The sequence below is a fragment of the Meriones unguiculatus genome, chromosome 1, assembly GCF_030254825.1.
Source record: "Meriones unguiculatus strain TT.TT164.6M chromosome 1, Bangor_MerUng_6.1, whole genome shotgun sequence".
Taxonomy (NCBI): Eukaryota; Metazoa; Chordata; class Mammalia; order Rodentia; family Muridae; genus Meriones; species Meriones unguiculatus.
Window position 1 is genome coordinate 184,144,128 of NC_083349.1, and position 22,885 is coordinate 184,167,012.

General features: G+C 46.7%; 1 long non-coding RNA gene across 1 annotated transcript in view; it reads right to left on the minus strand.

Moving 5' to 3' along the window:
- LOC132649500 (uncharacterized) overlaps positions 1 to 21,974 on the minus strand; it is a 33,800-nt gene extending 11,826 nt beyond the window's left edge. Inside the window, exon 1 of the long non-coding RNA XR_009587954.1 lies at positions 20,476 to 21,974. This is a non-coding gene — a long non-coding RNA (uncharacterized LOC132649500). The remainder of the gene's footprint in view (positions 1 to 20,475) is intronic.
- Positions 21,975 to 22,885: the final 911 nt, after the last annotated feature.

Genomic DNA, 22,885 nt, shown 5'->3' on the forward strand with positions numbered 1-22,885 from the left:
AAAGGTTGCACCTGGGGACCTTTAAATGGACAACCCTAAACAAACAGGCATTTGGGAAACACTCATCATAGCAGCTCCCAGCTTTGTACCCAAATGTCTTTATTTGTTCCTGAAAAGCTTTAGGCTGCTGAGAATTTCTAGTCTTCACCCATCCCACACCCCTGCTCCCTTGCCCCTATGCCCGCCTCTTCCTTTGCCCTACTTCTCTTTAGCTTCCTCAAGTTAACACCTCACAAGAAAAGCTGCTACTTCCTGAGTAAAAAAAATTTCCCAGTAAGATCAGGTAGATTATATTACACCAAGAAGGAAAACAGGCTTTCCTAGCTGCTTTAGTTTGGATGTGAAATGCCCCCAAAGGTTCACGCGGTGCTGTTTTAGAAGGTCATGGAACCTTTAAGAGGTAGAGCCTCACTGGAGAAAGGAGGTCCTCTGAGACAGGCCTTGAGGTTTTGCAGCCAAGCCTGGCCCTAATTCCTTCTTGCTCTGCTTCTGAGCTGTCATAGTGCCTGACCTGTCAGTCTCTTGCTCCTGCCACTGTGTTTGATTTCCTCTCTTGCTGCCTTCCCTGGCCATAACAGAATGATCCCCTCAAACTATAATCGAGAACAAACCCTTCTTTCCTTAAACTGTTTCTTGTTAGGTGTTTTGTCACAGCAACGAGAAAAATAACTAATTCACTAGCTCTCCTTAGAATCCTTTATTCATACATAAGGCAGGCCCTGATCTTAACATATAACATTGCATATGTATCTACCACCAATTAGGGGTGTGAGAAAGTCAATCTCTCCTCAAAAACAGATTTAAAGTCTGTGAGCTTGCTTCCTCACTCCCCCTCCTCCTCCTCCTGAGTCTGTTTATCCTCCTTACAGCTCTGCTTTCCAAATTAGCCCATTGGGAGTACAGTATGAGGTTGAACCTCAGCCAAAGAGGAACAGCCAAGTAAGACAGAGGTCATCTTGTCCATTCACGCTTGCTAGCCTGCTTTGGGTTATGGATCACCCTTTCTGCAAAGAGCAATTGCCTTCCTGGGTTATTACATTCACTTTGTTTGTGTGTTTCTTTGCCTAACACTGTGTTGATCCATATTTAATGTAGGTATCATAATACCCAGGGGCCTGTTGTCATTGCTGCAAGAAAATACCATGACCAAAAGCAACCTGGGGAGGAAAGGGTTTATTTTGCTTATGCTTCCACATCATAGTCCATCACTGAAGGAAGTCAGGACAGAAACCTGATCTGTGGAGGGGTGCTGCTTACTGGCTTCCTACCTATGGCTTGCTCGGCCTACTTTCTGATAGCACTCAGGACCTCAGACCAGGGGTGGCACTGTCCACAATTAGCTGACCCTCCCGTATTAGTAATCAAGAAAAAAAAAATGCCCCCAAAGGCTTGTCTACAGTTTGATCGTATGGAGGCAATTCCTCAGTTGAGGTTCACTCCCCTCAGATGACTATAGCTGTGTCAAGCTGACATAAAACTAGCCAGCACAGCTGTTGTTTCAGTTTTAGGGATGAGGAAACTGGGGTTCTGAGATATTAATGTCACACCCAAGATCACAGAGAAGAAAAGAAAACCAAAGGTGAAAACCCACCTCCCTGTGCTGAAGCCTGCCCCTTCATTAGGCGCCTTCAGCCTTAGAAGGGGTCACAATAGAAGACAGAGTGCATGAACCCAGGAATCAGGCAGATGCCAGCTGAGCCTGGTGGCACAGGCTTGCACTTCCAGCTGCTCAGAAGGCTGAGGCAGGAGAATCATGAGCCCAACGCCGTTCTGGCTGAGGGATTGAGTTCAAGGTCAGCCTGGGCAACTTAATGAAAGCCTGTTAATAAGGGGAAAATAAAACAGGAAAGGGCTGGGAATGAAGTTCAGTGGTACAGCATTTGCCTGGAATTTGTGGGGTCCTAGACCTAATCCCCAGGGTCATGAAAAACATTGTGCAGATTCCAAGTTACCTTTAAAAGGAGATGGTCGGCGCTCTCCCCAGTTCACTCCATGTAGTCCTCTACTCTAGGTTTTCCGTCTCTGGTCCAACTATTTGCTCCAACCCCAGGCCATTAGTGGAGTATCTTACAAATTTCCCTGTCTGAAGTAAACATCTCTATTTGCCTGGCAATCACATAAAAGAACATGGAAAACATTTGCTGGGAGGGCTCTGGATACAGCAGGTTAATGGAGAGAGCGAGGTGGCAGAGTGGTGCTGTCTCCCTGTGGGTTTTGCTCTCTTCACCTGTGAGATGTGTGACTAAGACCCTGGGTGTTTATGAGAGGGGAGAATGTAGAATGACAATGAGCAGAAGTGTGTCCCATGAGCTGAGCAGGACACAGCTGGACACTCTTTCCCTTCCAGAGAGAGTAAATGGCCTGACAGAAATGAGGCTATTCTAAGTGATGTGGTGTCCCCTGCTTCAGCTATCAGACTATTGGAACAATGGACCCCAAGAAATTGATTTCCTACCATGTACCTGGAGCAGTTTCTTTATGGCTTCAGGTTTTCATCTAGACACTTCTCCCTGTCTCTTCCATTTCTCAGGAGTCAGGCTCATCCTTCCCTCCTTTTCCACTCTGTCCCACTGTTTCCCTTCTTTCTTAGTCCTCATCTTCCTGGACAGCTCTATATTTTGCTCCTGGTAAATCCTTGGATATAAGCTGTGTACTCTGGAGGTGCAACCCAATCCTTTCCCTGTTCCCTTGAATATGCTCTCATCCCTGGAGATCAAATGCCAGACATCTTCCTCAGCTGTGTTCTCAGCTTCAAGATGTTTTTATCCATATAGGCAGTGACCAAGACTTCCCAGAAAGCCCACAGGCATAGAGGAGCGAAATGAATGAATGAATGAATGAATGATAGCCTTCTAACCCAGCCCGAGACTTGCTGGAGTTGGCAGCAGAGAGTGAGCAACCTGAAAACACAAACTCTACAATGAGGGATTTCATCTGCACCCACAGCCCTAGGCCCTGCCAGCAGTGCTCAGGGCTCAGCACGGATGCTGAGGGCAGGAAGGGTGTGTGGAAACAGGAGTACCCGGAAAGAACAGCCTTGCTCTCTGGTCACTGGCTTCCCTTACTCTCTTATCTCTTCACCGCCAAGTGGTCCCTTCGAGATCAGCTAATACGCTGAAAACCAATCGATGAACATGCATTAAGTGCCAGTTGTATTTCCAGAACCTTCCTTGACAGAGTGGGACCCAGAAGAAAAGTGCAGGGCCTGCTCAAACAGCACTTTCAGCAATCAGAATGATCATAAAATTGCAGCAGCATCTGAACCTTGGTAAGAGACTTGCAAGATTTAAAGGGGGGGGGGGGGGCAGTGAGGAGAGAAGACTGCTTGGACCCAGGGGTCCTGTTATAATCCTGCCTCTGGCCCAGCCTCTAACCTATTGTTCAGTGGGGTAGTGATGCTCTTGCCTGAACCCATCTGCCTACCTGTGGGCTTTTTGCCATCTGATGCCTGAGCAATTAACTGCTTCTAAAATGTCTTCAGATGGCAGAGCGCCTGGAAGTCTTGGTCCTTTTTGGAGCTCGCCAGGAATGACTTGTCTCTGTAGTTCTCATAAACAAATTATGAATAGTTTTGCAAGCAGGAAGTGTGCTACTATGATGCTTGGATGTCCATGTGCTTCAGAATCAGAGCCACATGCCCACAGATCCAGGGAGAAAAATGGGCTATTGAACTCAGTTAGCATGTCATTAGCTGCTATTCACTTCCTGTTTGTTTCAACTGGTGTGTGTGTGGGGGGGGGGTGTTACAATACAAAATAAACTGATACAGGCATCAAAGATTTGAGAAAACTTGATTGCAGGAAATTTTTAATTGGAGAATTATATTGGATTTTTGTTTTCTTCTTCTTCTGGGAATTGTGGAAAGACACCTGTCACTTCCTTTCTGTTGCTGTGATAAAACACTCCAGCCAAGAGCAGTTTACGGGAGTTAAAAAAACTGACTTCAGCTCACACTCCCAGGTCACAGCCCATCACTGTGGGAGGACAAGCAGGAATATTGCTTGCTGTCTGGCTCATGCTTAACCAGCATCCTTAAATAGCCCAGGGCCACCTGCCCAGGAATGCTTCTGCTCATGATGAACCTGGCCCTCCTACATCAATTAATACAGGTCAATCTGATCAGCAACTCCCCAGCCAAGCTGACAACTTAAGCTGATGAAGACAACACCCATCATTTGATTTTAATGTCCTACCCTGCTCAGTCCATACTCCTCTCACAAGTCACAGGGACAGCCAGGCGGAACAGTACAGGCCAGCACTGCATCTGGAAGGAGGCTCCCGACGCTTCCTGACGCCCTTGTAAGCTTTCCTCTGTTATGGATGAGGAGACCATAAGCCTCCTCAGGACCATCTGACTTTACAAACTTACGGGTGTTCAGTGTCTTCCTTCAGGGAGGATCTACACGCTGAAGGTGACGGTCCCTACAGGTAACACATCTTAGCGCTCTTCCCTGTTACTGTACTAAAACACCTGACAAAAGCAACTTAAGGGGAAAGAGCTCATTTCAGTCCACAGCTCCGGGTTCCAGTCCATCTCCGAGAGGGAGTTAAGATGGTGGGAACGCAAAGTGCCTAGTCACAGCACACCCATTGTCAAGAGCAGAGGGCAGTGAATGAATGGACGCACACTAAGCTCGATTTCTCCATCCTCGTACACTCCACAATGCCAAGCCCATGAAATGGTCCCACACAGAGTAGGCTGGTCTTCCCATACTAGTGACATCATTTGTTTGTTTGTTTGTTTGTTTTTTGTGGTTTTGGTTTTTCGAGATAGGGTTTCTCTGGTAGCCTTGCCTGTCCTTAGAATCACTTTGTAGACCAGGCTGTCCTAGAACTCACAGAGATCCGCCTGCCTCTGCCTCCCAGAGTGCTGGGATGGATTACAGTGTGTGCCACCACTCCCAGCTCACCAATGACATGATTAAGATTATTCCTCACGGACATTCTCAGAGGCCTTTCTCTCAGGTGACCCTAGATTGTGTTCACAATTAAAACTTACCATCATACTTTCCCAGCCTCACACCCCAGTCTGCTAGTTGAAGGGAATGAACATCTGATTTGAAAGGGGCAGAGTCCTCTACTATCCCCCAAACCTCACCTGGGCTGAAAGAGACTTACACCTCCTTTAACAAGAAGTGTTTTAGAAAGAAATGAGGAATCTGCCTTCTAAGGGATTTTGGCCAAGTCTAGAATCCAGGAACTCAGCCCCACCCCCAGTGAGAAGATGAAAATGCCTCAGGTGGTCTTTGCTTTCATTTTTTGAGATGAGGTCTCTCATATCTTACACTGGCCTCACACTTGCTCTGGGTCTTAAGATAACAACCCCCCCCCCCCCCGAGAGTACAGATGGCACCACCACATGTGGTATAGGCTGAACCCAGGCCTTGGACCTGCTAACTGAGTCCCAAGTTAGGTTTCAAAATGTTGTGTCTACTGAACCACACCTCCCTATATAACCCTTTGGTTTCTGTCACAGATCACTGATAACACCGGGGATACAGTCGAAGTAGGTTTACTCAAAGGATGCGGGAATGTGAGAGGATGAGAGGTGATGAGTGTGGTCCTGAGCATGCTCAGCTTGAGGCTGAAGAATCCTGATAGAAACCTGAAGGTCTAGGACTCACAGAGTGCTCCAAGCTGAAAACAGATGCTGTGTAAGGAATATATTTGTCATGTGACTGGACTTAATTTGTTCTTCAAGGGCCCATTTAAACAGGTGAAGGCATAGGATCTAATTTAGAGTCTCCCACATGTGACACTTACGTGGCGCCACTTATGAGGGAAGGTGTCATCCCTCTCCTTTTCTGCTTTATGTTTCCATCCCCCATTATTGCAGACTGAATTGTATTGCTCCCAGGTTTATCCACTGAAGCCCAAACCACAAATGTGAGTATTTAGAGAGAGAGATTTTGGTCCTAAGGAGAGGACCCTAATCTAATAGGACCAGCATTATTGTAAGAAGGAGACCTCAGATGTGCACATATGGGGTAAGGGTTGGGCAGAAGGAGTGAAAGAAGGCAATGAGATGGAGAGGGACAGGGACAGGGAGAGGAGGCCATGAGAGGACACTGTCACAGGCAGCCACCACAAGCCAAGGAGTGATGCATAGGAGAAACCTATGCAACCCAGACCCTGATGTTGGACTTGCAGCCTCCGGCCTGTGAGAAAACATAATTTTATTGTGAAGGGTGCCCAAGTGGGGCCCTTCATTATGTCAGCACCAGCAGACTGATACACTTACCGAGAACAAGGAGAATGATGCTCCCATCCTCTCCTCGTGGTGTGCTGGGCTATGAAATAATCAGAAAAACATCTCTTTTGCTCTAACACTGTAGAGTCAATCAAGGGTAAAAGTCGAGGTTTCCTCTGCCCATGCTTCCCAAAGTTCCTGGGGATACAGGACAGAAGCAGAGGAAGGTTCTCAGGTGCCCTGCTCTGACGTCTGTATGGGCATGCGTGCATTCTTGCACCTGCACACTCACATGACTGGAACACAGAACACACACACACATTCAAAAACATGTAGTTAATGGAAATGTAGCTAATTAATGCAGAGAACTTTATAATTCGGAAGCAGAAAATAGCCTATCTCTTTAAGTTACCAACCGAACAGACATGACACTTCAACTGTATAGAAAGCCACAGATAAATTCTAAAAATCCCCTAAATTAAAAACAATCCAGCATTTCCTCAAAAAAAGGTGCTACAGAATAAATATTGATAGCAAAACCAGAAAACAAGGGAATCTGCTTTCCAGAACTGCTATAATTTTCACCTGAACACTCAGACTGAAGAGGGAACAACACCAAACAAATGGGAAACATCTGTGGTGGGGCAGGGGCAGTCCAGCATGAAATAAAGAGAGGAAAAGTCACCGCCTTACACACTCAGTAAACGGGAAAGACATTAGCAGATGAGCTAAGCATCCAAATGAAGATGTTATTAAAAGAGGAAATAAACTTAAGGGAAGCACAAGGGCAGAACTAATGAAGATCAAAGGCGACAGCTGTACATCAGTAGAGCCAGAGAACAGAAGCCCGATTATGATGCTGTAGTGAGCTGAGGTGAGAGGGAGTGCAGACAGGGAGCGAAAACAAGCTTGCAAAAAAAGAAAGAAATGAAAAAAAAAAAAAAGCCTGGCTGTGAAAGACACAGGGTAGTAGCTAAAAGTAGATGAGGTTTTGACAGAGAAACACTAAATATTTTGACAGGAGAGGGAAAAGCAAGGACGGGTGCCAAAACAAGTCAGATGCATGGGGAGATGCAGGAAACAGCATTCACAGTTGGAAATGTCTTTTTCCCCCCCCGAAAGTGGGGATGGGTGAGGGGCAGGCGATTAAGATGTGAGGTGAGAGGGGCAAGGAAACTCAGTGCAGCCCTCTGTCTCTAGACCCATAGGTGTTAGAAACATTTGCAGGGGAAGGCGTTGGACTGAACATATATAGACCTTTCTCCTTGTCACTATTTCCTAAGCAGTAATTATTTGTGTAACATTTACCTCATGTCACTGTATGCACTACAGAGAGTATTTAAAGTACATCTGGGAGGACTGGAGAGATGGCTCAGTGGTTAAGAGCAAGTACTGCTCTTCCAGAAGTCCTGAGTTTGGTCACCAGAATCCACACTGGGTGTCTCACAACCTCCTGTACCTCCAGTTCTAGGAATTCAGATGCCCTCTGCTGGCCTCCGTGGGCACCTGCACCCATGTGCACACACCCACACAACGACACAGGCATAGACACATAAAAATTAAAAGTGAGTATTTCAAAAAAGCGTTCCGGAGGATACGTGTAGGTTCTGTGCAAACAGCATTCTATGTAAGGGACTTGAGCATCCCAGAGTGTGGGAATCCTGGGAAGGAAGCTGTCCTGAAATCCATGACCCACAGCTAAAGAGGAACAAATGCGTCAGACGTTATTGGTCCGTGTAACTCGCCAGGGTCCCAGTCCGCCAACAAGTGCTGTTTTCCCCAGTGTGCTCTCCAGTCTGGGTGCAGGAGAATGAACTACTCTGGATCTATGTAAGCGTGGGATTCTCTCAGGCAGGTGGAATGTGCTGATGGGTATAGGGATTGATCTTTATTGCTAACTTGAGAAGATCTGGAATCACCCAGAAGATAAACTTCTGAGTGTGTCTATGGGGTGTTTCCAGAGAAGCCTAGGGAGGGGAAAGTCACCCTGGACATGAACTGTACCATTCCATGGGTTGACGTCCTGGACCAACTGAAAGAGAGAAAGCGAAGCCAACATTTACCTGTCAGCTTCCTGTCTCTGTACAATGTGGTCAGCCGTTTCATACCCTTGCTGCCCTGCCTTCTCCACCATGAGACGCTGTGCCCTCAAACTATAAGCTAGAATAAACCTTCCTCCCCAAGTTGCTTTTGTCTATTATTTTGTCTTGGTAACAACAACAACAAAAGTAACTATAATATAATGGGCAACCAAGGCAGAAGAGATGAGAGAGCCATCTTGGCATCCATGTAAAATGCTCTCACTGAGTACCTGACTCCTGTAAGATACACAAGATGGCAGAGTCTGCAGCTAAAATACCCTAGGTTCAAAATCTAGTTTGACAGCTACAAGATATGGGTGTATGGACAAATTATTTGGTCTCTTTTTGCCTCTCTCTATATTTTTTAATTTGTAAAACATGAGAATCTTAAACTATATTTTGGTATTGCAGAGCTGTAGTTTGGATCCTGGATGTGCCCCAAAGGTCATGTATTTGAAGGATTTGTCCCCAGCCTGTGGTGATATGCAGAGGTTGTGAAGCCTTCAGGAGGTAGGGCCTGGTGAAAAGGAAGTCAGCTCACTGAAAATATGTCCTGGGGGAAGAACTGGGTAGCCAGTCTTTTGCTTTCTGTATTTGCTTCCCAGACCCCATTAGGTGCAGCTTTCTGCTACCACACCCCCTGCCTCTGACACACAACATTGCCTCAGGCCCCAAATCTATGGAGCCAACTCACCTAGAACGAAACCATGAGTCAAAATAAACCTTTGCATGCTGGAAAGATGGCCCCATGGTTAAGAGCACTTACTGCTCTTCCAGAGGATCTGAGTTTGGTCCCTAGCACCCAAGTCACGCAGCTCATAACTGACTGTGACTCCAGTTCCAGGGAATCTGACATCCCTTCTGTCCTCTGTGAGTGAGTTTGGCAGTGTGAATATGTATATGCAGGACCACAACCCCTATAAATGTCAATCCTGTACTCACTAACTTTCTGCCTGACGTTGACTTCTCAACTCTAGCACAGAAATGTGGAACCCAAGAAAACTCCAGCTGATCTGATAGGCTACAAAAGCAAACACCAGCTTCCTCTGGAGCTGCTGAAGCAAATGAAGTTGGTGGAACTTAGGAGGAAGGAGCTCCCCAGAGGTCACCCTAAAGGTCACATGTAAGGATGTACTCATTGGATTGCTGCAAAGAGTATCACAGACTGAATGAGTTACACAACAGAAATTCACTGTTATGTGTACAAGAAATATCTTGTGTACTGTATGAATGTAGCACCTGTCAATAATAAATCTGACAGCCTATAGCTTAGGCAGGAAAAAGGAGGTGGAGCATGTAGGAGACAGAAAGGATTCTGGGAAAGAGCCGGGTACACAAGATTCAGCCATGAGAATGTGAGGAGAAGGGGCACACTGTGCCTGAGCTCAGGTAACGAGCCATGTGGCAGAATGTAGATTAGTATGATGGGATGTCAGAGAACAGCCTAGCTATATTATTTGTAAATGATAACTTGAGTCTCATGAGAGTTTTTATTCCAGGAGCTATTGGGATGGGAGAAAGACTGCCTAGAGAAGTTATAAATTTCTGGAGGCTAGAAGATGAGACCAAGTTGCTGCCAGAATAGGTTCTTCCCCAGTGCAGAGAGAGAGAGGTGTTCCTCACTCTCTTCCACAGTGCAAACAGACATAGGTGTGTTCCCACTCTCTCCTCCCCAGTGCAGACACAGGTGTGTTCCTACTCTCTCTTCCACAATGCAGACACAGGTGTTTCCTGCACCTCTCCTCGCTTCTGTGCTTTCTGGATATCTTGACATGTCCTGGTCTATGGGTGCAGCCGGCCACGTTCATGTGGTATTCTCCTGGTGTGTGTGTCTCTGTTTCAATTTCTGCTTCTATCAGGAAATCAGCCATACTGGGTTGGCCCCACCCTAATGACCTTGATTTAACTTGATTGCCCTTGTAAAAGTCGAATTCTGAAGTAGGTTGCTAAGACCTAACAAATCATTTCAGAAGGAAACAAACTCAATCCGCAACTGAGGTTTCCCCATGGTGTGTTTTGGTAGTTTGTGTGCGTACCTGCGTGGGTAGTGTGTACATGTACATGTGTTGAGTACGTGTGAGTGCGTATAGTACGTGCTTGTGTGTGGTGTGCACATGTGTGTATATGTATGTGTGCGTAGTGTGTACATGTGTATACTCCCCTGAATTCACATGGTGGCCAGGAGAGAATGTTGGGTCTCTTCCTCTTATCACTCTCAGCCTTATTCCTGTGAGACAAGGTCTCTGCTGGAACCTGAACCTGATGTTTTTCAGTTAGGCTGGAAGCCAAGATTCCCCAGTAGCCTTCTTGTCTTTTCTGCTGGGGTTACAGGTACAAGTGGCTTTTTGTGTGAAAATTTGAATTCAGTTCTTTACGTTCGTGCATTGTGCTGGCTGCTTTTTGTCATCTTCACACAAATTATGGTCACCTGGGAAGAAGGAACCTCAATTAGGGAATTAACTCCATGAAGTTGGCCTGTGGGCTGGATTAATGATGGATGTGGGAGAACATATCGCACTGTGAGCAGTGACACCCCTGAGTAGGTGGTCCTGGGTTGTATTAAGAAAGCAAGCTGGGAAGAGGGAGAAAACAGGAAACAGGACAGGAGCCTACCACAGAGTTTGAAAGACTCTACCCAGCAGTGTATCAAAGCAGATGCTGAGGATCATAGCCAAACTTTGGGCAGAGTGCAGAGAATCTTATGAAAGAAGGGATATAGAAAGACCTGGAGGGAACAGGAACTCCACAAGGAGAGCAACAGAACCAAGAAATCTGGGCACAGGGGTCTTTTCTGATACTCCAACCAAGGACCATGCATGGAGATAACCTAGAACCCCTGCACAGATGTAGCCCATGGCAGCTCAGTATCCAAGTGGGTTCTCTAGTAAGGGGTGCAGGGACTGTCTCTGACATGAACTCAGTGGCTGGCTCTTTGATCACTTCCTCAGGAAGCAGCCTTACCAGGTCACAGAGGAAGACAATGAGGCCAGTCCTGATGAGACCCGATAGGCTAAGGTCAGATGGGAGGGGAGAAGGATCTCCCCTATCAGTGGACTTGAAGAGGGGCATGGGAGGAGATGTGGGAGGGAGAGTGGGGTTAGAAGGGAAGGAGGGAGGGTGCTACAGCTGGAATTCAAAGTGAATAAACTATAATTAATATAAAAATACGAATTAAAAAATTTTTTAGAAAAGAAAGAAAGCTGATGGGCTGGAGAGATGGCTCAGAGGTTAAGAACACTGGCTGTGCTCCCAGAGGTCCTGAGTTCAATTCCCAGCAACCACATGGTGACTCACAACTATCTATAATGAAATCTGGTGCCCTCTTCTGGTGTAAAGTTGTACATGCAGACAGAATATTGTATACATAATAAATCTTTTTTTAAGAGAAAGAAAGAAAGAAAGGAAGGAAGGAAGGAAGGAAGGAAGGAAGGAAGGAAGGAAGGAAGGAAGGAAGGAAGGAAAGAAAGCTGACCAAGACACGGAAAGCAAGGCAGTGAGCAGCATTTCCTCTATGATCTCTACTTCAGATCCTGCACCAAGTTCCTGCCTTGGCTTCCCTCGACAAACTGTACCTTGTAAACCAAATAAATTCTTTTTTTTTTTTTTTTTTGGTCCTGGTGTTTTAACCCAGCAACAGAAACCAAGCTAAGACACACAGTGAACACTTCTACCTGCTGAGCCATCTCCCCAGAAACCTCCGACCTAGTTTGCTTTCTACTGCCGTGACAAAAAACACTGACCCTAACCAGCTTGGGGAAACAAAGATGTTAGTACTTCTTTGTTAATAGCACAATTCAGACATCTTACACCATATCATTGGCAATTCCCAATCTCAAAAAAAAAAAAAAAAAAAACTAAATATGTCAAGAAACAGAAAATTGTTATTTGTAAAATGGCAAGGTGTCAATGAAAATAGACTTTTAGATGCTAAAATTAGTGGACCAGGACTTTAAAGCCATTATTAATGTGTTCAAAGAGTTAAAGAAAAGGTGATTTTAATGAGCCACAAAAAGAAAATCTTGACAGAAAAAGTTTTTTTTTTGAAAGGAATTATAGAATGAAAACTCAATGTCTGAAATAAAGAGTATGCAATATGGCATTAACAGCAGGCTGAAGGTTTCAAAAATAAGAATCCATAAGCTTGGAAACAGAAATAGAGAAGTTATCCAATCAGAAGGATCAAAATGTGAAACAGACAACCATGGAGTTCTACTCAGACATATTGAAGACAGAAACGGTGCCATTTGCTTCAAAAGAGAGAGAGTGGAGATCATCATATTCAGCCAATCAACTAGACTCAAAAAGACAAATATCCTGTTTTCTCTCATACAGGGACTCTAGACTTTAAAACACACACACATGATATTGGAGTAGAAAGGGCACATGGAGAGAGAAAGTAAACCCTAGGGACAGGAAGATGGAACAGGAGAATATGATGGGGAAGAGAAAGATATTACATCTTTTCACCCATATGAAATCCAGATTTAAATATGTATGTTCAAATATATTAAATATGCATGGATATATGTGAAATGAAAGCAGACAGACAATCAGCGGAGGAGGGGAGGGGAAACAAGAAAAATGGGGGTGAATGTTGTGAATAAAATATAATGATCATGTATGAAATGTTATGTGGTGTGCTAAAAGGATTAATTAAAAAATATGCAATCAGAGAAAAGAAAAAAAATTACACCAAAATATAATAAAGGGTGTTAGCAACCTGTGGGAAAATATAAAAGTATGTAGTATACTCAGAGTTAGACTCCCTGAAGCAAAGAGGAGGTGGGGGGGGGGCAGAAAAATACAAGGCAAAATCATCAGAAGTTCCCAAGATTTTGATAACAACCCACAGACCCAGGAATCTCAGCCAGACTCCAGCTGAGGAAGCTCTCAGCTAAGGACATCAAACTTAAACTTTGAAAAAAAAAAGTGAACCCAACCAGAGAGAAAGGGCATGGTCTTGTGGAGGAGAAAAATAACAGGAATCAGGAATCGTGGCTGAGTTCCCATCAGATACAGTGGAATTTGGGACATAAAGGTGGACCCGTGTGATCAAACAAACAAACAAACACACAAATGTGTATGCTCAGAATTCCATCTCTAATAAGGACACCCTTTAAAATAGAGAGATAAACATTCATGATGAGCATTAGAAAGGAAGCATTTCCAGAAGAAATTGCTGGACAGGAGCTCAGTTCTACAGGAAGGAATGAAGACCACAGGGAGGTTCTACACCGTGCAGGCCAGGCTTCCTTGCCCAGAGTTCACGCCTACATCTTCCAGACCCTTGACCTCCTCTTCTCCCTTTGTCAATTTAATATACCCATCAGGAAATTTTTATGTCTTGAGCCCAAGAGATCTAACATAGTCAATGAACAGAAAACATGGTCCTCATAAAACTTGGCCTGCTGTAGTTACTTGCTTTTTTTCTCAATAGTTAACTTAGGAGAGATTGGGGTCTGGTCACAGAATGAGAATGCAATGTATCCATGACAATCGACTGATCTTCACTGTCAGCTCAGATGGATTTAGAATCAATCACCAGGTAAATGTATCTACGGGTGCATCCTGAGGATGTTTCAAAAAATGTTTAGCTGGGAAAGGAAGGTACATCCCAAATGCGGGCAGCACTGTCCCATGAGCTTGGGTCCCAGACCGAATGAAAAGTGAGTCCCTCCCTCATCACTCTCTGTTCTCTGACTGCAGATACAATTTGGCCATGTTTCTGCCACCATGGCTCCCCCACCACACTAAATCATATTCCCTGAAACTATGAGCCAAAACAAATCCTCTTTTCCTTGAGTTGCTTCTGCAGGTATTTTGTGACAGCAACGACAAAAATAGCTAATACAGGGATAAAAAAATGTGTCCTGGTGTGTTTTGAGCCAATAGAACAGAACTCCGTGAGCTTTGCTGTGCAGCTATTCTGGGAGCCACTGTAAAGTGGAACACGGAGACTGACCTTCTCCAACAAGCTCCAGAGAATGCAAGAGAAAAAGACAAATCTGTAAACACGTGGGAGTGTTGTACAGACGTTCTGGCCAGCTGGGAGAAGCTAGCCAAGGGGCTGAGGCAAGAGTTGCAATTAACTGTTCTGTGAGGGAGGCTGCTCCCAGCTGTGGTCTCAGTGACCCTGCAAAAGGGAGCTAGGCCATCAGTTATTTCAAAGCTTCTAAGTGCCTCCTGGAGGCTGGTAGTCCCCGCTCTGCCGACCTAGAGCTGGGTCAACTAGATGGATGCACTCCACAGCATCTCCCCAGATTGCATTCCCAGAACCCAGCCCTAGTACAGCTCTTGTAGTCTCACACCTGCCTTCAGCAAGTCAGCAAACAGTTTGGGAAACAAGACTTCAGAAAAAAAAGTGCAAACCAATGCATCGAGTCGGCCTACTTTGGCTCTTTAATAAAACAAACTTCAAAAAGCTATTTTTAAGACAGTCAAGAAAATCTGAACAGAGTCTGGGTAATGGTATTAAGGGGTCTTTCCTAATCTTTTTTTTTTTTTATGTGTATTGGTGTTCTGCCTGAAAGTATGTCTATGTGAGGCTGTCAGATCTTGGAGTTATAGACAGTTGTGAGCTGCCATGTGGGTGCTGGGAATTGAACCCAGATCATCTGGAAGAACAGTCAGTGCTCTAAACCATTGAGCCTCTCTCCAGTCCCCCTCATCTTTTTTTGTTAAGGCTTAGTTATATTTATTTTGTGTGTATGAATGTTTGCCTGCATGAATGTATGTGTACCATAGCATGCAATGCCCTTCAGAATCCTGTAGAGGGCATCGGATCACTTGGAACTAAAGTTACAGACAGGTGTAAGCCACCGTGTGGATGATGATGATGATTAAACCCAGGTCCTCTGCAAGAACAGCCAGTGAGTGCTCTTATCCATCTCTTCAGCCCCTCATTCGTAATCTTTACAAGTGCTGAACAACATGGCCATTACAGGAAAAAAGCTTTTGTTTCTTTCTTTTTCTTTCAGACATAGTCTCACTATGTAGCCTTGGCTGTAAAACTTACCATGTAGGACAGTATGGCCTTGAACACACAGAGATCCATTTGCCTCTACTTCCACAGTGCTGGGAAGGATCAAGGATATGTACCACCATGTCCATGTGAAAACTCATACTAAAAATGAATATATGGAAGTACATGGAAGCAAAATGGCAAATGGCTGGGATATTAAATCCACATATACAGAAACAAAGAAATGACAAAATGGAGCAAGAGTGACAAACTCTTTGTAACTTCGAGTCTAGATGATGGGTTTTATAATGTGTTATTTTATTCTCTTGGCTTCTGAGTGTCTTTGAAAGTTTTCATTTTAAAGTGTTTCCCATAAAGGCCTAAGACAAGAAGAGGTTATGGGATGGGAGTTATGATCAAAGGGTATGATGGTTAAATCTCCATTGTCAGCTTAATGGGCCTTAGAATCGCCATGGAAAAGGAAACACACCTCCTGGTATGTGTCTACGGGGTGTTATCATAAAGGTTTAGGTGAGCAGGGAAGACCCAAACTGAATCCAGGCAGCACTGTCCCATGGGCCAGGGCCACGGACTGAGTATAAAGAAGAAAGCAAGCTTCATCTCCTTTACCTGCCTCTGCCTCCTGACCATATGTCAGGGGCATATGTCTCACATTCCCACCACCCAAACTTCCTTGCCATCTTCAAACCATGAGCCAAAAGTTTTTAAATCCTTCCTTCCTTTTAAGTTCATTTTGTTAGGTATTTTGTCATAGCAAGAAAAATAACCAACACAAACTATAACATGTACATGTAGAACTATTGTAGTAAAAGCCATTATTACAATAATGTTCATTGTAAGCCATTATTACAATAAGTTGTGTACAATGTTAAACATTTATTTATTTATATACTTAGTGTGGGGAGGCGGCGTCAAAGGAAATCTTGTAGGAGTCACTTTTTTCTTTCTGCTGTGTGGGTTCAAAGGACCAAACTCACATCAACAGTCTTGGCAACAGATGTCTTTATCTGCAAAGCCATTTCTCTGACCCCTATTTTGTACAATTAGCAATTAATATATAGAACTCCAATGAGAAAAACTCTTAACCTGTGACAACATATGACACACAATGGTATTAAATAAAGATTAGCATTGGTAGTAACGCTTGTGTGGCAAGCACACTTTGAAACTATGCAGATGGCACAAACAAGGCCAGCAGCGTTGTAATCCTCATACAAGAGGATCATGTCAGGCAGTGGTGTATGTTATAAAAAGTTTGGGTGTGGTATGGTCAGGAATAGGTGAGCTGAGACCTGAATTGCATGTGAAAGAGGGAACCAGACATAGGTCTAAGAGGCCAAGGAGATCTTGGCAAAAGGAAAGAAAGAAAGAAAGAAAGAAAGAAAGAAAGAAAGAAAGAAAGAAAGAAAGAAAGAAAGAAAAAAAGAAAGAAAAGCCTTCGTGCAAAACCTTGTTCTGTCCTCAAAACAGATGGAAGGCAGTGGAGCTGGGTACCAGGGTGAAAGGATAATGGAAGGAAGTGGTTCGGAGAGGTAGACCAGGGGCCATGTTTAGCACCCTTCCTAGCATCCTATGCATGGCTTAAGAAAGGCTATAATCCATCATGGTAAGGAAGACATGGGGGGCAGGAACAGGAAGCCACAGCTTATAGGCGAGAAGGCTGCAGGCGAGAAGCAGAGAGTGGATGGCCAGTGGGGCTGGAATATGAAACCTCAAAGCCTTCTCTTAGTGACTCACTTCCTCCGGCAAAGTTCCACCTCCTAAAGGTTCCACAAGTTTCTAGAACAGCACCACTACCAGCTGGCCACCCAGTGCTCAAACACAAGAGCCCGATAGGGGTATTTCCCGTTCAAACAGCTTTCAAGCCACAGGTGAGAAGGATGTAGTGGTGACAGGGGTAGAGCCCTTGCATGGAATAATAAAAGAGGCAGGCCAAGCCCAGTCCAGACCTAGCCTCCAGGAGTAAAATAGGAAAACCCAGGATTTGTAGGTGTGAGTAGACATTGTCATTAAGGCATGAATTCTCAGGATTCCTTTCCAAGAAGAAAGGAAATTTAGGAAATCCAGATGTTTAGGTTTTCTTAGATATAAGAGAACTAACTGCTCCTTGATCCTAAACTGCAGAAAGGCTGGTGTACTTAGATATGAGAATAAATGGGTGAGGGAGAAGTGGGTGCTCCGGAGAGAAATACATGAGCCGAGAGCTTAAGAAGACAGTAGGAAAGGATGCAGAGCCCAAGAGGAGGAGTTGACCTTTGATGGGGCATAGATACCCCTCCTGCCATACATCCCATATTCCAATAGCCAGCCACAGTCAGGGGGATTCCCTCGTAGAGTTCATCTGTGGTAGGAATCTGTCGCAGCCCCTGGTCCCTGAAGGCAGACAGGGAACCTGCAGTGGGAAGGGCTGTGAGACCCTTTGGGGCTTGTGGGCCACCATGCTATGTGATTCATGTGTCTCTTGGTGTTTGTTTTTACTTTCTTTGAGATCAGAGAAATCAAATTTAGACAGCCCAGCCTGGTCTCAGCTGTTCTGCACAGAATTAACGGAAAAATCAATCACTGGTGTGTGAGATGGTGGTCAGGCAGGAAGGCTAATTATTAAGAGATTTCTGAGAGTAGGTTGGTGTCTCTCCGTGTCTCACAGTGGTTAGAGAAGGCCTTCTCGTCAGCCTGACAGCCATGCGTGTATTTCCTCCTTCTGTCCACCTGAGGTCACTAGAAGCTCGCTCTATCCTGAAGATATCCCCCTCCCTATGCCCAATTAGGTAGTGAGTTATAAAAACTAAACGCTGCTTTAAGGGGAGGGGGGTGTGGAACTAACAGGTGATATGGATCCAGTGATCCCCCCCCCCCGGGTTGTGTAGAGCTAACCAGAGTCATAGAGTGCTAGAAATGTGCTGTTGGGAAGCATCTTCTAATCCATTCCAAAGCAACTGTCTGAGGTGGCCAGAGGTGCCAAGGGACAAGGAGAAAGAGACACAGTGGCCCATCTTCTGAGGACCCAGGTACCCAAGTGAAAGAGAGAGCGCCACTGTCTGGAATGGGCAAGGGAAGAATGGGGCCATGCACTGGGCTCATTCCTTGAAGGACAGTTCTGTTTCAAGGCAGCAGCCACTCCATTTCTAGTCTAGGTTTGCTGAAGGTTCTGGAACACAGGACATAGATTGACCCTCTGTCCCCCATTCACAGTGTCCTGTCATCACTTCCTATTAGCCACCCCGGGGGGAACTCATTTCCATTGGCCTGCCTGGGTTTTTCTTGGCAGAAGAGCTTTTGAGTATCTGAAGTCCAGGTGAGTCTGGTCCCTCGGTGTGAGTCGAGGGTTAAATATGAATTAGTGTTTGGGGGATGGGAGGAGTAATAGGATCCAAATGGCTAAGAGGTCAGTGGGGGGAAAGATGAGAGAAAATGTCAAGTGCAGAAACAGTGGCTCAGGAGGACTTCCAGAAAGATCTCTTTGACCTTCCGGTAACAAGGTGTGTACCTCCCCTGGCATGAATGTGAGTCCTGGTCCCTGTTTACCAGTCCTTATTCACACAGGACAGACTCAGCAATAATAATGCTCCTCCAGTCGTGTCCCAGATGCCTGAGCAGTAAAGGCGCCTTCAGGCACCATCCACTAGGTGGAGACAGAATCCTTGTTATGCTTCCAAACAGGCGCTGCGTTCAGTTCAGCCCACTCAGACCAAGGGCTTCTGGTCTGGGAAGGACCACCTAGGTTTCCAGCTACCCTTCCAGGCCACCCCATGCCTGCCCCATCTCCTTACGGCTTACATTGTCACAGATGTCTTTAGAAAGCTGACCTAAACACCTTACTCCAGTTGACATAGCAAGTGCCCTGAGGGTAGATGGGCTAAAAATTGCTGTCCCATCTCACAGTTGAGAAGAGGGGACCTTGGAGAGTCTCGCTATGCAATCAAAGCCATACAGAGCATGGAAGAGCTGGCCTGAAACACGGGGTCCATTTGACTATAAATCCCAGGTTCTTGCCAAATCCCAACTGTCCCCTTTCCTTAGAGGTGCCCAGTGTGACAGCCACCTAGCTGTCACAATATGAATCAAAATAGAGGCTAGAGGCTTGATTGACTCCATTGGCCTTTTGAGGCCTTCTGGTCTTCAGAGTACTGTTGTGTCTCATGGCTAGAACTCGGGGTTGGGGAGGGCAACAGAGGAACTGTCAGTGACTCTGTGGGCCTCCTGAACCACAGGACAACAACAGGAAGAGGCAGGGCATCTATCTTCTCATAGGTACTGAGGTTGACTGTCCTGGCAGGACTTCCTCAGGTATGTGAATCATGAGCGTAACAAGACCTGACTCAGGCCCGCCCTGGAATGTCTCTGGGAACATTCCTGGTTTCCAGCAAATGCTGGCCAAGTACATGAGTGGGGCAGCAAACACTGAGGGATTGTGGGGTTTGGTTCACTACCTGGAGGAATTCCTTCCCGGTGACAAGGGGTGGGAACTGGTGACAGAATGAAGACTGTTAACCCCGAGAGCGAGGATGTCAAGGAGGCTCTGCTCTGAGCAGAACACTGGGGGCAGGGGTATGGGGGATGTAGGGGGTGGGAGGAAGCGTGACACAGCCTCTGCTTACTCCCCCCCAGTACCTCTAAACAAGAGCTGTAAGGCTGAATGGAAGCATGTTTATTACATGTCCTGTAAATGAGAGGTGACCCACCTCCTGCCCCACTCACCCCTCTAGCTGGCAAGCTCTGGCTGCTGTCTCTCCCATTGCCCAAGAGTCAGGGAGAGAAGCATCCCAGCATGGCAGGAGGAGGGTATGGACAACAACCATGGTTTCTTATTATTGTCTGGCTCAGAAGCTTCACTTAGGGTGGGTAAGTTGGGGGGCCTCTACGTCAGGCTTAGAGAAGCTGGGCAGAGGTGTACAGTTGAGGAGCAGCTGAAAGCTCTCGGCTTTGCTATTAATGTAGTCAGTAAATAAATAAAGGAGGGCTTAAGCTTAGTGTACAGCAATCAGTTTGGAGCTACGGGGTAATTAGCTCTGCAGGGGGCTGCAGGGCTGCAGAGTCAGGTTTAAATGAGCCAGTTCACTTTCACTGAGGCACCCCCTAGGGTGCGGGGAAAAAAGCAGCCCAGGGGAGTCCGCCAGCACTCCAGGTGGGGCGTGGCCGGAGCTGGAGGTGGGGAGAGCTGTAGCTCAGGTTCTGGAGGCAAAGACAAAGCTGGGGCTTCCCCACAGGGCAAAAAAACCCACCTCACTTCTGCATGGAAGCGTCTCATCCTAGGCATGCCAAGCCAGGGAGTCCTCAGCTGTAAAATGCCACCTTCCCGAGTCTGTTACACCTTCTTCCTTCAGGGTGACCTTAGGAACAAATACAGGCACAGGCGTGCAGAAACAGGAGCCCACACTGAGCCCCTCTTCGCATGCACATCAGTCCTTGATATCCACAGGGAGGTGCCTAGATGGACATGTGAGGGGCTTCTTACTTAGCTCATTTCCCTCACCCTTGACAACTGCATCTTCAGTTCAGAGAGCTAATTGCCTCCCTTTCTTTCCGCTCTCTATTTTTTCCTTCCATGTATTCAACAAAGATTTATTGGGCACCTGCCAAGTGCAGTGTTAGGCTCTAGGAACACCAAGTTATAGCGAACATGGTTCCTAACCTCAAGGAACTTGATATCTGGAGGTGAGAACAACATCGAGCTTAGGTGACTGAAATGCACCATGATGACAGAGGTAGAAGGAAGGTCTGCAGAGCAGGGCACCTAATTCAGACGCAGGCATGTGGGAGAGGTTTCCTCAGAAAGGCACAAAGCTTGAGATGAAACAAGACTTCTGGGAAGCTGAGAGGATCAGAGTGCAGGATCCTGAAACCATCCTGGTGATCAAACTGACTAGAGCAAGGTCGGGGTGGATCTGGAGGACAGATTGGTTGTGTCAAGCAGGCACTGCCACTGAGGTCTCATTGGGGCAGTTGGACCCTGTTCTAGGAGTAATGAAGAACCTCAGAGACTCTTCAAAGGAGTGATCTGTTATCTGTAGGGAGGGGTTCATTCACTGCAGGCAAAATACAGGATGGAAGAAGGGAAGGGGCTCCACTGGTAACCAGGTGGAAGGCCTCTTGGCTGTGGAGGGTGAAGAAGTGGCTGCTGACTGGATGGAGACGTCCTTGATCTTTTTTTTTTTTTTTTTTTTTTTCACCTGCCACACGCTTGTGGGTCTTCTGAGGGCTTCTGTTAGTTCTGGGCCTTCAGCTCTGCTCCCTGGGGGACATCCAGAGCCAATGAAAAGAGAGCTATCAAGTATGTATCAGAACCTAGGGAGTAGGCAGAGACGACTGGACAGGAAGGGCCAGCAAGGTGGCAGTGTGTTGCTAATGTGCGTGAAGGCGGCTCTCGGGCAACCACCCCAGGGAACACAACTAGGAAGATCCCTTAACCACCCAACCTGGGGCTGTATCTTTCTAGCCCAGCTGCCTGTCCCCTCCTCTGACCTCAGCCTCGTGCCCCACCCCACCCCCACCCCTGGCGGGGCCTGTCCTGGAGGCAGTTGCCCACGCAGCGGACTGGGGCAGAGGGCAGCTGCGGCCCGCTGCCCAGGGAGGGAGGAGGGGCTGCGGCGGCCTCGGAGGAGCGTTCTCAGGCTGGCCTGGCCGGGCCCCTTTCTCTCCATGAGATCATATCTGGGTCAAAGAGCATGTAAAGCAGGCAGACCCTGGCGGTCACACAAAGCCCATTCAGCCGGCCCCTATTCACTCACCTCCTCTCCCCCAGAGCCCGCGCCGCCAGGACCCCAGTGCAGTGCCTAAGCCCCAGCTTTGATGTCCAAGAACAGAAAACGGCGATTAAATGTTGTTTTAAAGAGGGAGTGCCCACTGCCCTCCCATCTGTCAAGAGAAAGCTGAGGCCTGAGGGAGAGGCGGGGTTCAGGGGGAGGGGCGGGAGCTGGGCGAGAGGGGCAAGGGTTGAGGGGACCGGATCCCAATCAAAACATACACATCTTTGGCCAAGGACTGTTTTCTTAGAGGGGGTCATGTGACATGGGACTGAGGTGCAGGGCAAAAGAAATCTCCCAGACATGAGAGTGAGAGATGAGGGAGTGGAGAAGAGAGGTGAAAAAGAGAGAAGCAAATCTGGGTGGGTGGAAGAGGGGAAAGAAAGGAAGAACAGAGCAGAGGGCAGGAAGAGGGAAACTGCCTCTTCCTGGGAGGGTTGTTAGAGTTGGCGAGGCTTCCGCGTCTCTCAGCTCAACCAACTCAGTGACAGCCTACCCAGGACCTGGGAGGCTAGAAACTGCAAACACACACCACACTCACGGAGGCTCTCTGTAAATTGCACGGCCATGGATGTGCAGGGACACGGGTTGTGGGCCAGCTCGATGCTCAGTACTGTCAGCGCCAGCGCCGCAGTGACCCACCACTGTGGCTGTGAGGTGAGTCCCATCTGGGTCTCGGTGGGACGCTCCTGGAGGATAAAGGCAGCGATGTTGGGCTCTGCATCCAGGATGCAGAGCTGAAGAGGAGCCAGGTGCTGCTTTCACCTGCAGCAGGAAACAGGATGGAGACTTTGTACATACGTGTCGGGCAGGTGCTGTACCATTAAGCAAAACCTCCAGCTTTGTAACAGGTCCCGGCTGCCGCAGAACGGATGACCTTCAGTTGGGT